The sequence below is a fragment of the Aulonocara sp. 'chitande type north' Nkhata Bay genome, linkage group LG16 (genome assembly GCF_057382095.1).
Source record: "Aulonocara sp. 'chitande type north' Nkhata Bay isolate Kocher_YH1m ecotype deep benthic linkage group LG16, A_spYH_male_GT1.1, whole genome shotgun sequence".
Taxonomy (NCBI): Eukaryota; Metazoa; Chordata; class Actinopteri; order Cichliformes; family Cichlidae; genus Aulonocara; species Aulonocara sp. 'chitande type north' Nkhata Bay.
Window position 1 is genome coordinate 2,562,445 of NC_141359.1, and position 14,619 is coordinate 2,577,063.

Here is a 14,619-nt window from a genome sequence, read left to right on the forward strand (position 1 = left end):
CCAATCTTAGTATTTCTGCTAAATCATAGCATTTGTTCCAAATCATGGTATTTGTGCAAAAACATAGTATGTCTGCAAAACCATAGTATATCTCTTATGTTATAGTATTACTACTAAGGCATAGTATTTCTGCCAAATCATAGTATTTGTACTAAATCATAGTACTTGTGCCAAATCATAGTATTTGTTGCACATCATAGTATTGGAACCAAAACATAGTATTTGTCCCAAAGCATCGTATTTGTATGGAGTAATAGTATTTCTTCTAAATCATAGTATTTCAATCAAATCTCAGTAGTTGTGTTAAAATGCAGTATTATTGCCAAATCATAGTATTTGTACCCAATCATAGTATTTTTGCCAAATCGTGGTATTTGTGCCCAATTAATAATTCTGTTATGTTATAGTATTACTACTAAGTCGTAGTATTTCTGCGTTGTTATAGTATTTGTGCTAAAACGTAGTATCTCTGCCAAGTCATAGAATTACTGCAATTTCATAGTTTTTTTTAGGAAATCTGTTATGTTATAGTATTACTACTAAGTCATAGTATTTCTGCCAAATCATAGTATTTGTGCCAAAGCATCGTATTTGTATGGAGTCATAGTATTTCTTCTAAATCATAGTATTTCAATCAAATCTCAGTAGTTGTTGTTAAAACGCAGTATTATTGCCAAATCATAGTATTTGAACCCAATCATAGTATTTCTGCTAAATCACAGCATTTGTGCCAAATCATGGTATTTGTGCAAAAACATAGTATGTCTGCAAAACCATAGTATATCTCTTATGTTATGTATTACTACTAAGGCATAGTATTTATGCCAAATCATAGTATTTATGCCAAATTACAGTATTTCTGCTAAAACGCAGAAATACTACCTTTTAGCAGGAATTTCTACCAAAAGATAGTACGTCTGCTAAATCAGAGTATTTCTGCCAAATCATAGTATTTGTACTAAATCATAGTACTTGTGCCAAATCATAGTATTTGTACCCAATCATAGTATTTTTGCCATGTCATCATATTTGTGCTGAATCATGGCATTTTTGCCAAATCGTGGTATTTGTGCCCAAATAATAATTCTGTTATTTTATAGTATTACGACTAAGTTTTAGAATATCTGTTATGTTATAGTGTATCTGCGGAATATAGTATGTGTGCCAAATCATAGTATTTATACCAAATCACAGTATTTGTGCTAAAACATAGTATTTCTGCCATATTGTGGTATTTGTGCAAGAACATTGAACTGTTATGTTATAGTATTACTACTAAGTCATAGTATTTCTGCGTTGTTATAGTATTTGTGCTAAAACGTAGTATCTCTGCCAAGTCATAGAATTACTGCAATTTCATAGTTTTTTTAGGAAATCTGTTATGTTATAGTATTACTACTCAGTCATAGTATTTCTGCCAAATCATAGTATTTGTTTGAATTTGAATACTGCATTATCACTGTATTATGTAGTGGGTAAGTAGGGGCTGTTTACTAAGTGCATCAGTGTAAATAGGTCATCTCTTGTGTTGGACTGCCCTCTTGTGGCGCCTTTTGGGTAGTGCCTTAGTAAACGGGAACCCTGTAAAAAGTGGTATCAGACTGATTTGTAGTGGAGGAATTTGTTGCCAGTTTTCTTAATCTTTAATCTGTATGCATGTTGTAATGCATACCCTGTTCTTAATCATAGAAACCACACCATATCACCTCTCCACATCCTCCTACTGTATGCCATACCTCCCTGTACCATCCATCTGACCGCAATAAACTCCACCTGTGGTAATCTAATCCCTGGATGTCAGCCTCTCCTTCTGACCGAGGATAGTTACTATTGCAGCACCACCCAGCATTAAACTGACGTACACCATTCTGTACAATAGTATTTGTGCTAAAAAGTAGTATTTCTGCCAAATCATAGTATTACTGCTATTTCATACTATTTAAGCGAAATTACAGTGTTTCTGCAAAAACACTGCATTTCTGCTAAATCATAGTATTTCTGTAAACTTATAGTACTTGTACTCAATTATAGTATTTGTGACAAAGTGTAGTATTTGTTCCAAAACATAGTATTACTGGTAAATCATAGTATTTGAGCCAAATCATAGTATTTGTGCTAAAACATAGTATTTCTTCCAAATCATAGTATAACTGCACAATAAAGGTTCTTGAGCCACATCAGTGTTTGTGCCAAATCTTAGTATTTCTTCTAAATCCTAGTAATTCTGCTCAATGATAGAATTTCTGCTATGCTGTAGTACTTTTTTCCTAGATTGTAGTACTTCTGCTAAGTCAAAGTATTTCATGTAAATCATAGTATTTCTACCAAGTCCCAGTGTTTCTACTAAATCATAAATAATGTTTTAGCACAAATTGTAGGATTTGGCAGAATATTCTGTGTTCCAGCACAAATGCTATGATTTGGCAGGAAAAAAAATATTATTTAGTTTAAATACTAAGTTTTAGCAGAAATACTATGTTTAAACTTTAAAATATTCTGCTATTTCTGCTGATGTTTGTTATGACTTTTGACCATTGAAATGAATGGAACACATTATCAATGGCCTCACTGATTTTGCATGCTGGACTGAGTTGTGTTTTAGCTCAGTGAGATAAGCGTCCGTTCTCAGACTGGGAGGCCTGGGTTCAAATCCCGCTTATGGCAACATTTCTTTCAGTCAACAGTTAAACTTTGTTAACTCTTTTCAACACAAATTTAAGCTTTTTCACCCCTTTTCAACACAATTTTCGTTTTTTTCACCACTTTTCAGCACAAATACCAGCTTTTTCAGCTGTTTTCAGCAAAAACCTCTTTTCAGCACAAATTCTGCTCATTCAACTCTTTTCAGCAAGATTTTCAGTTTTTTCTGCTGTTTTCAGAAAAAAACTCTTTTCAGCAAAATTCTTCTGATTGAACTCTTTTCAGAAGAAATTCTGCTGATTGAACTCTTTTCAGCAAAATTTTCAGAGTTTTCACCTCTTTTCTGCCCAAATTCTGCTTATTCACCTCTTCTGAAACATTTTCAGCCTTTCCACCTCTTATCAGCACAATTCTCAGCAGCTTCTGCTCATTTCAGCACAATTGTCAATCTCTCCACCTCTTCTTTGTGAGAATGACTTTGGCTCAGTGAGCTAAATATCTGCCCTTAGACCAGGAGGGCCAGGTTTGAATCCTGCTCAGGTCAACCTTTTTTTTTCAACTTTTTCAGCTTTTTTCTGCAGACATCTTCAGCGTTAAGGCATCCACACAGCATTTTCGCAGGAAATGCAAATTTTTCTAGTTGTGTGGATGCCTTAATAGGCATCCACACTATTGAGATCCTGTTTCTCTTTCTTCTTTATTATTATTCCGGGTGTTTCCGTACACTTTTTGCCGTGGATCTACTTCCACAATTTTTGTGCTATTTTCACCGTTTAAACTCTAAACTGTTCTGCTCTTTCTGCTAATGCCGGCTATGACTTTTGGTGTTTATTACTATTATACTTTTTAAAATATTACACTTTTTTCCTTTAATTTGTCCCATTGAAATGAATGGGAAACTTCCACAATTCTGCTAAAACTTTCTTGTCTTTGAAACTTAACTACTGCCTCATACTTTCACCTAGGAACTTCATTCAAACTTTAAAATGTTCTCAAATGATTTGGCTATTCCTGTATGATTCAGCTTTTTCAGATCTTCTACCGTTTTAATCTTATCCCTCTTTGAGTTTTCAGTTGCAAAATTGTGATTTTTCAGAAAATACATGCGTTGCTATGGTTGCTATGCAATTAACTCAGAGGGGACAGTGAAACTGTTTGAATTTTCTCTTCATGTCCAAACAACTTCTTGCTACTCGCTCAATTTCCACTCAAGCCCCACAAATTATACACCAAAACGTAGGTATTTTTGCTGGCTTTCAGAAAATGTCACTATCATTGTTGTGAGACTCATAGATATTTTGCAAATCTCCTCAGAGTAACACAAAGTCAGAAAACTCTCCATATAAACTCAATGGAGAGTTTGTTCAAAATCACCGCTGGATTTCTCTAATGAGAGGCATTTTCAAATTGTCATATCTCCTTAACGAAGCGAAGTTAAGACATGAGGCTTGTCCCCGTATATGTTCAGACACTCCTGACGCTCACAATTCAAGAATTTCTTTCTCACCTATTACCGTTCTGAAATGAGTTGGACTTGTTTGAGGGTAGGAAATTTGTCCCTCGCTCAGATTTCATCAGATTTCAATCTCTGGAAATGAACCACTTTTTTCTCTCGTCATATCTTTTTGATGGATTTCCACAGAGCCCTGAAAATTTCCATGACTGTTCACCAAAGCCTGCTGTTTCTTACGGTGAAAGAATGATTTTGATGCTCCATATAGATTTAGAGTTACCAAAGGTTGTTTGAGCGCAAGTCAAGGCAGTTTTTGCTTCGCCTCTACTCAGTTACAGTGTATTACAAGTCATATATCTTTAAGAATTTATGTTTTATCTCTGAATTATGAAGACCTGAAGATTCCCCCATCTCTTCTGAATAAAACGATGCCTGAATGACCGTTCTAGCCTCTACGGTTAGGAAATTATGGCCATTTGTTCGAGGGGAATCCTGAATGTCAGAAATACACTGAAGAAAACTCACACCTCTCTCTGTGTCTGTGTGTGTAAGGGCTGACTACAGCAGGTGCAGCTAATTTAACTGACCTACATATACCAAGCCCAGACTCTCCACAGCTCCTGTTCCCTTTACTGTCTGTGTATGTGTGTCTGTGTATCAATATTTCTCCTATGTTTAGGTATTACTCCTCAATCATAGTATTTCTGCTAAAGCAAAGTACTTCTACTACATCTAAGTACTTTTGCCAAATCATAGTATTTCTGCTAAATCATAGTATTTCTGCCAATTCATAGTATTTTTGCAAAATCATGGTATTTGTGCAAAATCATGGTTTTGGGGCCAAATATTTCTGTTATTTTATAATATATGTGCTGAATATATTATATGTGCCAAATCATAGTATTTATCCCAAATTATAGTATTTATGCCAAATTACAGTATTTCTGCTAAAACGCAGAAATAGTACCTTTTAGCAGGAATTTCTACCAAAAGATAGTACTTCTGCTAAATCAGAGTATTTCTGCTAAACCAGAGTATTCCTGCCAAATCATAGTATTTGTACTGAAACATGGTACTTCTGCCCAATCATAGTATTTATACCCAATCATAGTATTTCTGCTAAATCATAGCATTTGTGCCAAATCATGGTATTTGTGCAAAAACATAGTATGTCTGCAAAACCATAGTATATCTCTTATGTTATAGTATTACTACTAAGGCATAGTATTTCTGCCAAATCATAGTATGTGTGCCAAATCGCAGTATTTATACCAAATCACAGTATTTGTGGTAAAACATAGTATTTCTGCCATATTGTGGTATTTGTGCAAGAACATTGAACTGTTATGTTATAGTATTACTACTAAGTCATACTATTTCTGCCAAATCACAGTATTTGTGCCAAAGCATCGTATTTGTATGGAGTCATAGTATTTCTTCTAAATCATAGTATTTCAATCAAATCTCAGTAGTTGTTGTTAAAACGCAGTATTATTGCCAAATCATAGTATTTGTACCCAATCATAGTATTTCTGCTAAATCATAGCATTTGTGCCAAATCATGGTATTTGTGCAAAATCATAGTATGTCTGCAAAACCATAGTATATCTTTTATGTCATAGTATTACTACTAAGGCATAGTATTTCTGCCAAATCATAGTATTTGTACTAAATCATAGTACTTGTGCCAAATCATAGTATTTGTTGAACATCATAGTATTGGAACCAAAACATAGTATTTGTCCCAAAGCATCGTATTTGTATGGAGTAATAGTATTTCTTCTAAATCATAGTATTTCAATTAAATCTCAGTAGTTGTGTTAAAATGCAGTATTATTGCCAAATCATAGTATTTGTACCCAATCATAGTATTTTTGCCAAATCGTGGTATTTGTGCCCAAATAATAATTCTGTTATGTTATAGTATTACTACTAAGTTGTAGCATATCTGTTATGTTATAGTGTATCTGCGGAATATAGTATGTGTGCCAAATCATAGTATTTATACCAAATCACAGTATTTGTGCTAAAACATAGTATTTCTGCCATATTGTGGTATTTGTGCAAGAACATTGAACTGTTATGTTATAGTATTACTACTAAGTCATAGTATTTCTGCGTTGTTATAGTATTTGTGCTAAAACGTAGTATCTCTGCCAAGTCATAGAATTACTGCAATTTAATAGTTTTTTTTAGGAAATCTGTTATGTTATAGTATTACTACTCAGTCATAGTATTTCTGCCAAATCATAGTATTCGTGTGAATTTGTATACTGTAATATCACTGTATTATGTAGTGGCTAAGTAGGGGCTGTTTACTAAGTGCATCAGTGTAAATAGGTCATCTCTTGTGTTGGAGTGCCCTCTTGTGGCGCCTTTTGGGTAGTGCCTTAGTAAACGGGAACCCTGTAAAAAGTGGCATCAGACTGATTTGTAGTGGAGGAATTTGTTACCAGTTTTCTTAATCTTTAATCTGTATGCATGTTGTAATGCATACCCTGTTCTTAATCATAGAAACCACACCATATCACCTCTCCACATCCTCCTACTGTATGCCATACCTCCCTGTACCATCCATCTGACCGCAATAAACTCCACCTGTGGTAATCTAATCCCTGGATGTCAGCCTCTCCTTCTGACCGAGGATAGTTATAGTATTTGAGCCAAATCATAGTATTTGTGCTAAAACATAGTATTTCTTCCAAATCATAGTATTTGTGCCAAAGTATAGTATTTCTTCCAAATCATAGTATAACTGCACAATAAAGGTTCTTGAGCCACATCAGTGTTTGTGCCAAATCTTAGTATTTCTTCTAAATCCTAGTAATTCTGCTCAATGATAGAATTTCTGCTATGCTTTAGTACTTTTTTCCTAGATTGTAGTACTTCTGCTAAGTCAAAGTATTTCATGTAAATCATAGTATTTCTACCAAGTCCCAATGTTTCTGCTAAATCATAAATAATGTTTTAGTACAAATTGTATGATTTGGTGGAACTTTCTGTGTTCCAGCACAAATGCTATGATTTGGCAGGAAAAAAAATATTATTTAGTATAAATACTAACTTTTAGCAGAAATGCTATGTTTAAACTTTAAAAAATTCTGCTATTTCTGCTGATGTGTGTTATGACTTTTGACCATTGAAATGAATGGAACACATTATCAATGTGGTCACTGATTTTGCATGATGGGCTGAGCTGTGCTTTACCTCAGTGAGATAAGCATCCGTTCTCAAATCCAGCTTATGGCAACATTTCTTTCAATTAACAGTTAAACTTTTTTTAAACTCTTTTCAACACAAATTTCATTTTATTCACCCCTTTTCAGCAAAATTTTCAGTTTTTTTAACCCCTTTTCAGCACAAATCCAAACTTTATCAGCTCTTTTTCAGCAAAAACCTCTTTTCAGCAGAATTCTGCTCATTCAACTCTTTTCAGCAAAATTTTCAGTTTTTTCTGCTGTTTTCAGAAAAAAACTCTTTTCAGCAGAATTCTGCTCATTCACCTCTTTTCAGCAGAAATTCTGCTGATGGAACTCTTTTCAGCAGAATTTTCACCCCTTTTTTTTTGCCCAAATTCTGCTAGCACAATTGTCAATCTCTCCACCTTTTCTTTGTGAGAAAGTGTTTGGCTCAGTGAGCTAAATAGCTGCCCTTTGATCAGGAGGGCCAGGTTCGAATCCTGCTCAGGGCATCTTTTTTTTTTGTTTTTGTTTTTGTTTTAACTTTTTCAGCTTTTTTCAGCAGATATCTTCAGCCGTTAAGGCATCCACACTGCATTTTCGCAGGAAATGCAAATTTTTCTAGTTATTCTTCAAGTTGCTTCCGTACACTTTTCGCCGTAGAACTACTTCCACAATTTTCAGCCGATTTTCACCGTTCAAATTTTAAACTATTCTGCTATTTTTGCTCTTTCCGGCTATGACTTTTGCTATTTTTTGCTATTATACTTTTTAAAATATTAAGCTTTTTTCCTTTAATTTGTCCCATTGAAATGAATGGGAAACTTCTGCAATTCTGCTAAAATTTGCTTCTTTTTGAAACTTAACTACTTCCTCATACTTTTGCCTAGAACAACCATTCAAACTTTAAAATGTTCACAAATTATTGGGCTATTCGGGTATGATTCAGCTTTTTCAAATCTTTTACTGTTTTACTTTTATGCCTCTTAAAGTTTTGAGTTGCAAAATTGTGATTTTTCACAAAATACATGCGTTGTTATGGTTGCTATGCTCTTGGCTTCCAGTGTGACACTGAAGCTTTTGCAGTCTTCTCTTCATGTCCGAACAACTGTGTGCTACTTGCTCAATTTTCACTCAACCTCCACAAATTATACATCAAAACGTAGGTATTTTTGCTGGCTTTCAGAAAATGTCACTATCATTGTTGTGGGATTTATAGAATTTTGGCAAATCTCCTCAGACCAACACAATGTCAGAAAACTCTCCATATAAAGTGAATGGGGTGCTTGTCCAAAATCATCGCTGGATTTCTGTAATGAGAGGCATATTCGAATCGTCATATCTCCTTAACGAAGCGAAGTTAAAACATGAGGCTTGTCCTGGTATATCTTCAGACACTCCTGACGCTCACAATTCAAGAATTGTTTTCTCACCTATTACCATTTGGCCATAAATTACGTTTGTTTGAGGGTAGGAAATTTGTCCCTCGCTCAGATTTCTTCAGCTTTCAAACTCTGGAAATGAACCACTTTTTTCTCTCGTCATAACTTTTTGTTGGATTTCCACAGAGACCTGAAAATTTCCATGACTGTTCACCAAAGCCTGCTGTCTCTTACGGTGAAAGAATGATATCGATACTCCAAATAGATTTAGAGTTACAAAGCGTTGTTTGAGGGCAAGTCAAGGCAGTTTTTGCTTTGCTCTACTCAGTTATGGTGCATTAGAAGTCAAATATCTTTAATAATTCATATTTTAATGATAAATTGTCAACACTGGAAGATTCCCCCATCTCTTCTGAACAAAACGGTGTAAGAATGACAGCTCTAGCCCCTACGGTTAGGAAATTATAGTCATTTGGTTAAGGGCAGTCCTCACTATGAGAAATAGGCTGGAAAGATCCTGTGTCATTCTGTGTGCTGCAGGCACCAGTTTTGGCGGGAAAAAGTACACAGCCTCTCTGATTGGTGGATTCAAATTCAGCAGCTCCCAGGCTGACCTAGAAACTTACTTCACTCTCCCTGTGTGTGTGTGTGTGTGTGTGTGTGTGTGTGTGTGTGTGTGTGTGGAGTACTGCTGATCAAAGGGTCATAAAAGCACACAAGCAAACATCCTTGGTTAGGAAGAGGGTAGACTAGACCCCCCCCCCCCCCCCCCCCCCCCCGGTGAGGAAGTCCAGCAGTTCATCTAAACAGAAAAGCACTTAGACTAGAACAGATGTAACTACGTTAATCCTACCATAACAATTAAACAAGGTACGAACTTTCCCATGCTCCCAGTGTGGAATGCACACCAGGCCTCTGTAGCCTGTTAAAGAGCACACAACTCATCACTACACAATGGATTATACACTTCTAAGCATCTATGGGTAAATGTTTCTAAGCATAAATGACAATCAACAATACAACTCTATCATTCCCCCCTTTTCGACATTTATGCTAGAAAAGTTCCCAGTTATGAATACCTCATGTCTGACAGTTTCAATGCAAACATTGTTATATTCAGCATATGTCAAATCACCCTAAATTACTGAAAAAGTACACAGTTTAACAAATGTATTAGCGGTTATCCCATTCATTGATCTCATCTCATGGCAAACTGCATCGTACGAGCAACCAAAGAAATTGTTGATTTAATAGTGAAAATAAGAAAGTAACATTTTCAAAAACATCTCAGCTTGGTAATGCTTCCTCCGGGTGTGCAAATCACATGTCTCTCTGCAGAGTGGTTTGAGTTCTGCAGGGCCACATAAATGTCTCTTCCAGTTGTTTCATTGTCCACAGGACCAGAGTCCAAATGTATGTAGGATAGACATTCAAACATACCAGTTGGTTTTGTTGTTTGTCAACATGGGTCTCAGCTATTTCCAAAGCTACAGACCTCTCAGCACTCTAGTTTTATGGCCTCTCATTACCCCATTCAAGCCTTCGTCCTGTGAGGGGGATATTTATGACTCCTTAATTGTCCACGCTCTTCAGAGAAACACCTCTGTGGAAAGGGTGCAGGGTTGTCTTACTGCTGTTATGATCCCAGCAGCCTTCAGAGTGTCATCATATGCACAGTACAGTGGCACATTAGGTGATGTTCATAGTAAACTGCTGTCATCACCACCATAGCTTCTGGTTCGCTTGTTTGTGTGATTTTGTATGTTTCTATTTGTTTCAGACTCCGTCACAATTTTCCAACTTAAGCAGTCAGTTTTCTTTTCCCCAGATTTGCTAACCCAAATTTTGATTTACCCACATTTAATAACAGCATTCCTCTGTGTTTCCACTTACTCTCACTCTGTTGTCATCTCACTCTGTTGTCCTCTCCCACTTCAACAGTCCGGGCAGTTCTCCTTCAGCTTTGTCCTGTGTTCCACTGTCTCTTCTTGCCATTTTACTCCACAGGTGGCAAATGTCAAACTCCAACAGTATCCTCAGTTCTCCTCAAAAGTTTTCTTCACATGCATAGTGAAGTTGCAGCTTGTTGTAAACACAGTGCCATTCATCCGATCAGTCAGGATGATGGGTTTGCTCTTCTCTGATGCTGTTTGTCCACATTGCTGCTGCTTGCTGAGACTTTTTGCTCAGGACTTGCTGCTGTCTCTTTATCTGCCATGTTATTGCTCTTTGGGGCTGCATTCTTCAGGGAGGAGTGAGCTTGCTTGTGAGGTTGAGAGACACATACACATTGCGCTGTAAATAAGTCAGCCAGAACTTGGCCTGCATGTTTCCAATGATGTTTAACTATAAATTTCTTCCGTCCGACTGCTGCATGTGGAAAATTGATACAGGTCTGCTTTTCACCTGAAAGTGACAAACTAAGACATGTTCATTATCATCATCACTGCTTAATCAACACACATCTCTCTCTCTCTCTGTGTTTGTGTGAACAATCCTTTCTTGAAAGCATAAAATGATATTGTAGTTGTTTTTCGGCTGATCAACACAAAACCTTTTTCCTATGATTATTTTTCTTCGTCTACAATGTAATTTGTCTCTTTTCCACTCTTTTTTTTCTCTTCACAGTAGCTTGTGATCCGCAAAATCACTGCTCTCACTCACAATCAAAGGCAATTACTTTTGTACAGTGCACAAAAACACTGTGATGTCAGACACATTCACACTCACTTTTTCATCTGCATAAATAAATCATATGGCTGGAGATATGTGCCATGGTGATCCATAGGCATGATCACCAGTTTATTTAATTATTTTTAATCCAACAAAATAAATAAACAAAAACATGATGCTGATGCTACACACACACTAGTCAAGGTGCAGAAAAACTGCTCATGGAAACGTTGCACACTCATAGCTCTGTTTCCCTGTCTTTGAGTAGTTCTCAGACAGCTCTCGATCTGATAATGTGCAGCCTGCTCATCAGCTCAAAAAACAAAACAAAACTGCAACGCGACATCACACAGTAGTTGCATGCTCTGCCCACAGTGGCAAAGTCTTACACTTTCATATTCAACACAGCTTCTCCATCATGTACTTTTAGATGTTTCATACAGGGTTGAGCATTTTAGTTGTTTTCACAGATGTGCTCTATATCTCAACAATGGCTCATAATAAGACGACAGTCTTTCACACAGGTCAAGTGCCTCTATGCACTTCATTAGTTTAAATATTTACCTATATCACTTCACCTCACATGTCATTGTACTGAATTTAAGCAACCACAAGCTTAATGTAGATTACTTTTAACAACTATCCACCTCAATGGTTTGGCACACAGGCTGTTAACATTTTGTGTCAGGAAGGGGTGGGGGGATAGCCACCCACCAGAGCACAGCTGCTGATGTGGGCTGGCCTTTTCCACACGCTCTTCAAGGCTGGTGTGTTTTCTGAAAACTTCTAACATTTGAATCTCTTCCATTTATAAGCCTGCGATTAACCGCACGGCTCAGGTCCGCGTGAAACCCGCGCGACCGCATTCGCGTGCACCCACGCAGCTGTGGAGCCTTCGCTCTCTCTCTTTTATACATAAATACTTTGTGCTGCCAGGAGCAAAGTCCAGCACAAACGTCTTTCTCCCTCTAACTCACTCTTGGTTGCTTAGAAACCCATAATAACAACAACAGCTGCTGACATCACACACCACGCGGTCTGCTCCGCACACACAACAACAACCACAACAACGAGACGACGACGAAAATGACAATAACACAAAATAGGCCTACTGTCCAGCACAATCTGGACCCCGCGGAACCTCTCAACACCCCACAAAGCGGCGGAGAACCAAAAAAAGTTCGAACTGCGCAACTCTGCGACTTAATGCTTCTGTACAAAAAAACCCCACTGAGCGGCTTTGTACATCGCCCCACTTAGACGGCGAATTTTAGCCCCACTGAGCGGCCACGGACAACACCCCACTGAGCGGTGAAGACGTAATTTTACCCCACTAAGCGGTAAGTAACCTCTTGCTGCACACAGTAGCAAGGAACCCGGGTTTCGCTCCACAAAGCAGCGAACTTCTCAACGCCTCACAAAATGGCGGAGACTGCACAACAACACGGTTATAGAGTCGGCCTCTTTAAACTTACTTGGCGTTGCTTAGCGTGTAATATCAGCCTGAATCCCACCGATCACCATTCATCAAGGAGAAGGACAGACAGCGAATCCACAGGAACTTCCTGGCTGACGTCAGTCTTTCAGCGTGCCTCTCCCCCCCCCCTCGGTGAATGCGATCCCAGGGAGCCGGCATCGAAGGACCAATTAATGTTAGGTTTGCAGCATAAACCTATTCGCTGGAACGTTAAGACAATATAATTACACTGCAAGCAAGACGCAAGTAGGCAAACTTCTTCATGGTACTCGTGCACGGGAGAGAACCGGACAAACGCCGTTCCTTCGCTTGGCCCCAGTTGCTCTCGTCCATCCTCCCATACACTGTCCTTTTATTGAGGTTACCTGAATATGCATAGGTTCATTAACATATGACGTCTACATACACAAAGAGTACCGTGTGTGTGTGTGTGTGTGTGTGTGTGTGTGTGTGTGTGTGTGTGTGTATGGAAGCCACCCCTGCCCTAATTACTGATAGGTTAGTACTAGTCTTTTTGTATTAATAGGGTTCAACTCTATGAAACACATGTTTCCTACACATGTGATTTTGTTACATTAACATGTGGTTTCAGAAAGTGTAACTATTAAAGATATATAGTTTAGATGGTTGTCTTTAAAACCTTCACTGAAGAGTCTTGTTGGAGACAGTCACACCTTTATATCACTGCAGCAGGAGTGAACGAGTAGGGGCAAGTCCACTTAGCTCAGAATTCATATGATTACAACCAATGCATATTAGAATAAAAGAAATAAATGTGAGAAGAACATGTCTGTAGTTGCTGTTAAAAAGCCTCATGACAATGGGGATAAAGAACCTCCTGAAGCTCTGAGTCCTGCAGTGACTCAATCCTGCTGCCCTGTGATGATGCTTAGGTGGCTGTGTTTATTGTTCTCCATTTTAGATTACAACTTTTTCCTCCTCTTCTCTGCACAATGAGTATCTGACTCCACATTTTGCAGACTGTCCAGCAGTGTTGTTTTTAGGTTTGGTGAGCTCTTTATCAGCTCCTTGGTGTTGGTGTTCTGATTACTCCAGTCAGTTAAATAAATCTATCATAATGCATTACATGTTAACATAATGACGTTATATTCATTTATGACTTTTAACCGTTATTTGAAATTCAAATAATCCTGTTTGGAATATTTATTAAGGTTATATAAGTAAAATGCTAGTTTTTTTCGTAGCAAATAAATATTGTATAAGTAGAATTAAATTAACTTACATTTTTCATGTTTTCAATGCGCCTTTTGTGTAATGGCGGAATTTCCCACTACCCGTGAACGCCTCTTTTTTCATACGTCTCCGGCTCACTCCTGGATTTCAAAAGTCAAAGTCAAAGTCAACTTTATTGTCAATTCTGCCACATGTACAGGACATACAGAGAATAGAAACTTCGTTACTCTCAATCCCTAGATAAAATAGAAAATGAACATTTAAATATAAGAGTGATTAAAAATGCAAGTAAAATATTTTAAAGTAAAAAAATTAAATAAATATAATACAATTTTACATATAACAAGAAAGCTATACAATATACAATATAAGGGTAAATGACAAATGACATCTATGCCCACTTCCTCCCACATCGCTGCGGTAAGAACTGCTTCTGTGCTTCTTTTCTCTAAAATGAAATGTCTATAAGCTGTCTGAGTGATTTATCGAGTTGTAGTTAGTGACTTTGAAAGCCAGTCGAAGTGTAACTCATATTGAAGTAACACAATGGCTGCTTTTTTTAGTGAGAAGTTGTAATTTCAGTATTTTAAAGGAGAAGCTAGCCTTGACAACTCAATGCTA